The sequence below is a fragment of the Protopterus annectens genome, chromosome 7.part0 (genome assembly GCF_019279795.1).
Source record: "Protopterus annectens isolate FY-2018-M chromosome 7.part0, PAN1.0, whole genome shotgun sequence".
In the NCBI taxonomy this organism is placed as follows: Eukaryota; Metazoa; Chordata; order Ceratodontiformes; family Protopteridae; genus Protopterus; species Protopterus annectens.
The window spans coordinates 1,407,325,413-1,407,331,754 of NC_056739.1; the positions used below are offsets into that span (position 1 = coordinate 1,407,325,413).

The 6,342-nt window shown below is 37.4% G+C and overlaps 1 pseudogene; it reads right to left on the reverse strand.

Moving 5' to 3' along the window:
• Nucleotides 1-318: 318 nt before the first annotated feature.
• On the reverse strand, nucleotides 319-433 carry LOC122807319 (annotated as a pseudogene).
• Between the last annotated feature and the right edge of the window lie 5,909 nt (nucleotides 434-6,342).

A 6,342-nucleotide genomic window follows, 5' to 3' on the forward strand; every position in this document is an offset into this window, starting at 1 on the left:
ACTTTTCTTGTGCCCATTTTATTCTAAACATGCTAGGTTTGAAAACCAAAAGTAATTCTCAGACCCATATGAATAGGTCTGCTAGCTTTATCAGATATCATGGTTTCAAACATTTCATTTAATTAATAATGCAGTTTGTGCCTTTCATTTGCTTAATAATACATTTTGTGCTACTTGTTTGCTTAATAATGCATTTTGTGCCTAATAAATGTGACATTTCATTTTATTTGCCAAATAAATCATTTGTGCAGTTTCCTTTACCTTTAGCTCATTTCTGTCCCTTTTTTGTTTGTCTGTGCTCTATTTCACTCAGCCTGCTTAGTCTGCCTTCATCGCCAACTCTGCACATCATGGCTCGAAGAAGTTGCTTTGCTAATTAAACTGATAAGAACAGATACTACACATGATCTTAGCGAAAAGGCAGAGAAGTGATCCCAGTTCTGACACCATGCCACTCCTCTGGTCAGGATAAAACAGACGAACATTCATGCATTCTGTTCAAGCAGCTTTATTACACACAAACCCATCAGAAATGAGGCTTTTTAACTTAAATTTAAATAAACTTATAAACAGACTGACTACTGCACTCATACATGTTAACACTCTGGCGGTTCTCTCAAAAATGGCACTGCTGCCTACATGTGCTCTGTATTTATATACACATGCCTACATCTGGAAATGCTTATTAAAGGTACATACACACACTGTGATCTACACTCACCATGAGAGTAATGAAAATAAGGGAGATGCTTCTTTTTTCTAATGTAAAATAACTTAGTAACAATGGTAAGATTGTAAAATATTCATTCAGTTTCTACAAACTTATTTGAATTCTGGTTGTTCAATAATCACTCATTTCTTATACACAAACAGCTTCATACAGCCTACATAGGCAGACTCGGCTTGTGAGAAATGCAGGAGTAAATATCAGTCACCCTGTTTTATTTTTTTGTTTAGGATTTGCTTCTAATGCACATTTCTTAATTAGTGGTTTTGGGTCATTGAAGTGAATGTAGCCATAACACTGAAAAGTTCTCTTCCTTCAACACAGATACACATGTCATTTTGTCTGCCTGTCTGTCTGTCCAGCTCTCTACCTCTTTTTCTGTATGTATGTGTATATGTATATAAATAGAGACATACACAGACTCAACACATACACATACTCACAGACACATATATGCATGCACAAACACACACACACACACACACACACACACACACACACACACACACACACACACACACACACACACATATATATATATATCTAAATGCAGTAAGGTATGAGAGACTGTATATGGTACATATATTACTTCATGCCTCACAAATATGAGGCATCAGCCCAAAAGATGAGTTCCTTACAATCCATGGGAGTGTGGTAATAGCTTTACATTACACTCCCACAAGTGCCTTATTTCAATTACAAACTGAGCATCTGTTTTTTTTTTATTTTTTTTTTTTGCAGCTTGAGTTTTACATTTAGTAGTTTATGCATGATATTTATGTTTTGTAGTATGTTTCATTATTGAAATAGTTCCTTCATTGTTTTAACTAATTTATTGCTATGCAATGTTGTAATTTTTTAACTTTGTGAATTTTTTATATGAATTTTAGATGGCAGTCATTTAAGGGATCTTTCTGTTAAACTGTTTTGTCCCATTATACTGTCCAGTTTATTGGTCAGTGGTAACAATACACAACAAGTCAAATGAGTTTTGGTTGGTGAATGAATCCAGATGACAAAACTTTCAGTTCACACTCTTTACTGGTGAAAACAACCATGTTATATTACATTCCCCATTCAAACAACCACACCTCCCACCCCCATTATGAAAACATCAGTTTCATACTCCTGAGATGATCTGTACATCTTTGACAGTCCATGTGGTAATTAGAACCAGGCCTGAGCTACCGTTTAAATTTGAAGGTCCATAGTGACAAAACCCACCTAGACTGCTTCATATTGCTATCTTTATGCAGGTAGAGCCAATGTACAGGAGCACAATAGTTATAAGGATAAATTATCTTCCAAGCAGGTAGTATTTCAAGGACCTAAATGCCCACTTGACATACCTCTTAACCTCTTAGAGAAAGAAATTTGGACAAAGCCACAAATAATGTTGTGACAAATGCCCCAAAACAGGGACACTTTTTAAATATTGCTCTTACAAACTTTGAAAGTTGATAGACTAACAGGTTTTGTATTAGCATGCATTTTTGAAAGATATGAAGTATGAAACTCAAATGTCTGCTATTATTTTCTGACTTTCGTCCTCAATGATTTGCCAGTGATTTGTCAGAAGACACAATTTTATGAGAAACAGGCCAGGAGACAAAAATCTGGACATTCTGTGAAAATCTGGACAGTGCAGAGGTATGCCACGTGATAGTCAAGCACTTGAATTCAGAAGCAGAATAGTTGGTCTCTATCCTGGTTAGATATGTACTTATGTAGTACATTGGATGCTTATCTCCATCAAACATTTTGAGCAATACTGAGTCCAGGCCCACATCAGATGCATTGTGCAATACTACGAAGTGTTTGGCAAAATCCGTGGATGCTAGTATGGATATGGATTCAGAGCATGAATGTTCTTCAGCTATCGAAAGGCAGTTTCTGCCTCTGCTGTCCATATAGTATTGAATATCTTATGATTGTGCCTAACCAAATTAGGGAGATAACATACAATTATGTAAAAGTGTAACTGAAATTTTCTGTAATATCCAGTTAGTCCCAAAAAGACTCTAACCTTTTCTTTAGTCTGTGGTACTGGCCGGTTCTTTATCATATCTACTTTCTCCTTCTCAGTGTGATAATGCTCTTTCTTAGACCTCTCAACAGTACCCATTTTGGAGGTGCATACCTATTTTAAGGTCTGATTTACCCCTGTATTCAATGCACCTATTTTTTTTATGTATGTCCCTATTTTCATGCTTTATTTAAAACTTCACAACATTTTCTGAATTTCTTCATCAATCATGATGTTTGAAATTGTCTAGCACACAGAAAATCACACTACATGACCAACATACTTTACAGCAATAATTTAAAGAAAGAGGACACACTCATCTTATATCTCTGTTTTTCAGAAGTAAAAAAAAATGCATGATAGAAATCTGTAATACAATTCATTAAAATCTTCCAATGTTATAATGTCTCTTTGATGTTGTTGTTTGTCTTTCGGCTTTTCCTGATAAGGGGTCGCCACAGTGGAACTACAGTCCACTAATGATTGGCAGTCGATTTTTACGAAATGCCGAGGTGCCAGCTCGACGCCCAACCTTCAACGAAGGCACGCCCATTTATGCACACATGTCTTTTGAATGCTACCCAACCACGGAGAGAACATGCAGACTCCACACAGAAGGCACTCCCAAGCCCAGCCGAGAATCGAACGGGAGAACCTCTTGCTGTGAGGTAACAACGCTACCGCCGTACTTAAAATTTTCCATCATTTGTGCTTTTCTTTGTTCTTTAAATGCACTTCTGAGTAGTATCTTACATTCCAACTGGAGGAAAGAAGAGTTACACGTTAACTGATATTTATATTTTATGGTTATTAGATGTCCTGATTTTTGACTTATTCTTTGACTTCTGACTTTTTCTGGGGACTTTGTACCTATTTTTAATGTCAGCTGGTTGGGAGGTTTGTCTCTTCCTATTATGTAACCCAGGTATTTTAACTCTTGTCTTATTCTTAGGAGCATTTACAACAAATTCTGCCTGCTTCATGGAATTTAAGACAACACACACTTTGAGTAAGTGAGAATCCCCGTCTTGAGCTATATATGATTAAATTGTTTAAACATGCAGCAGTATAGTGGGTATCAAATTTAAAGAGTATGCTCATTAGCCATTAAAGGTGACTAGATAGTACCACAAAGGCCTAAGGAGAGAACCTTATACTGGTGTAGGCCATCAGGTGTAGGAAAGGTAGATTTCTCTTAAGCTTTCACAGGGGAATTAGCCAATAGCCTTTATTAAAGTGGAATAGTTAAAAACCTAGGCTTCCCTGACCATTTGATTAGTTCATTTTTTCTAAGCACAGGATATCTAATGAACTTAGAAATACTGTTTGATTTCCTAAAGTCATTGCAGAACCAGATGGTTCCATGTGGTTTTAGAATGAAAATTACATGGCTATTCCATTGGCTGGTTGGTTCTTCACTGACCCCACCACCACCACCACACCCGAGTTACAGCATATTTTTTACCTTCGCTTAACTGCTTCCATTTGGAATACAGGAATTCTCTAGGGATGCAGTTTACCCTTCTCACTTGGGCTGGATTCAATATGATGATTATTTAGGTCAATATATTATGTAACCCAGGTATTTTAACTCTTGTCTTATTCTTAGGAGCATTTACAACAAATTCTGCCTACTTCATGGAATTTAAGACAACACACAATTTGAGTAAGTGAGAATCCCTGTCTTCAGCTATATATGATGAAATTGTTTAAACATACAGCAGTATAGTGGGTATCAAGTTTAAAGAGTATGCCCATTAGCCATTAAAGGTGACTAGATAGTACCACAAAGGCCTAAGGAGAGAACCTTATACTGGTGTAGGCCATCAGGTGTAGGAAAGGTAGATTTCTCCTAAGCTTTCACAGGGGAATTAGCCAATAGCCTTTATTAAAGTGGAATAGTTAAAAACCTAGGCTTCCCTAACCATTTGATTAGTTCATTTTTTCTAAGCACAGGATATCTAATGAACTTAGAAATACTGTTTGATTTCCTAAAGTCATTGCAGAACCAAATGGTTCCATGTGGTTTTAGAATGAAAATTATATGGCTATTCCATTGGCTGGTAGGTTCTTCACTGACCCCCCCCCCCCCACACCACCACACCCAAGTTACAGCATCTTTTTCACCTTCTCTTAACTGCTTCCATTTGGAATACAGGAATTTTGTAGGGATGCAGTTTACCCTTCTCACTTGGGCTGGATTCAATATGATGATTATTTAGGTCAAAATAATAAAATATATCAAAGGTGAGACCACAATGAAGCTAAATAAATAGATCCACAGACAGGTTATTGTAGTAAGCGCTTTCACAGTACCAAAACACTGCTTCTTCTGACTATAAAAGTTCAATAAAACCAACATTTATTTAAGTACAATCAAATAGCATAATCCAATAAAAACTTGAAAGTCATTAAAACATAAGCATTACATCACAATTACATGAGTAGCTTTTAAAGAAATAGTCAATATAAGCTATCCATGAACAGTCAAATGTACTGTGAAAGCTCTTACTACAATAAAGTGTCTGTGGATCTATTTATTTGGCTTCAGTTTGGTCTCAGCTTTGATATGTATTATTATGTGGACTTGTTCTTCTTAGTGTGACCAGACCATTCATCTGAACTCCTGGATTCTTTAGCATATATTATTTCACATTCCATATGTTATGCACCATTTACATATGACAGTGCATAGGTTCATAGGAGGTTACTAGGCTAATGGCCTTAAGGCCTTTACAAGCTTAGCCATGTAATACACATGTTTCCTAACTGACCATTGTTAGATTGTTTAATTGTTTGCAGAGCGAATATATGATTGGCACTGACTGCCCCTGTCTGTGAGGGACACAGGTGTTACCCCAGGGGTGAATTTACAGTCTCCCATCCAGTTGTCCAGGTTGCCCTTAAATAGGTTCATTGATGAGCTCTGGATAACATGAATTGGGAGGTTATTCCAGAGTAGCATCAATCTCTGCAGCATGTTTTGTTTAAGCCACAGGCTAGGTTGAGATATCTGGAGCAAGTGACTGCTGTCCCATTTGATTTGCAGATGGCCAGCACTTCCATTAGAGGAGGGTCAGAGACTGCTCTGTAGGTCCAGCAAAGGTTGCCTCTCAGCAGCCTGTAGGACAAAGAGTACAGTTACAGGGCTTTCAGTCTTTCCATGTAGGTCATGTTTTAGAGTCCCTGAATTGTCTTGGTCAGGAAGCTCTGTTGTCTCTCCAGCTGCTGCAGGTGTTTGGTGAGGTACACACAAAAGGGAGCATTGTACTCTATTAGTGGTCTGATGAGGGTGGAGTACAGAGGAGTTATAACATCCTTGGTCATGGATGTGATGTCCTTACTTATGAGGTGTTCAATGTAAAAGGTGTTTCTTACCACTGTAGACACATGGTGATCAAAGTTTAAACTGCTATCAACTTGTGTTCCCAAGTCACACATCACTGGGTTCAAGCTTAGGGGTGCTGCTTATACTGTAGTTTACAGGGGCTACTTATTTGCCAAAGGTAACAGTGATGCACTGTTTTGCATTTAGGTTTAGACCGTGGCTTTGGCACCAATCATTTGTCTGTGTTAACCCCTCCTGTAA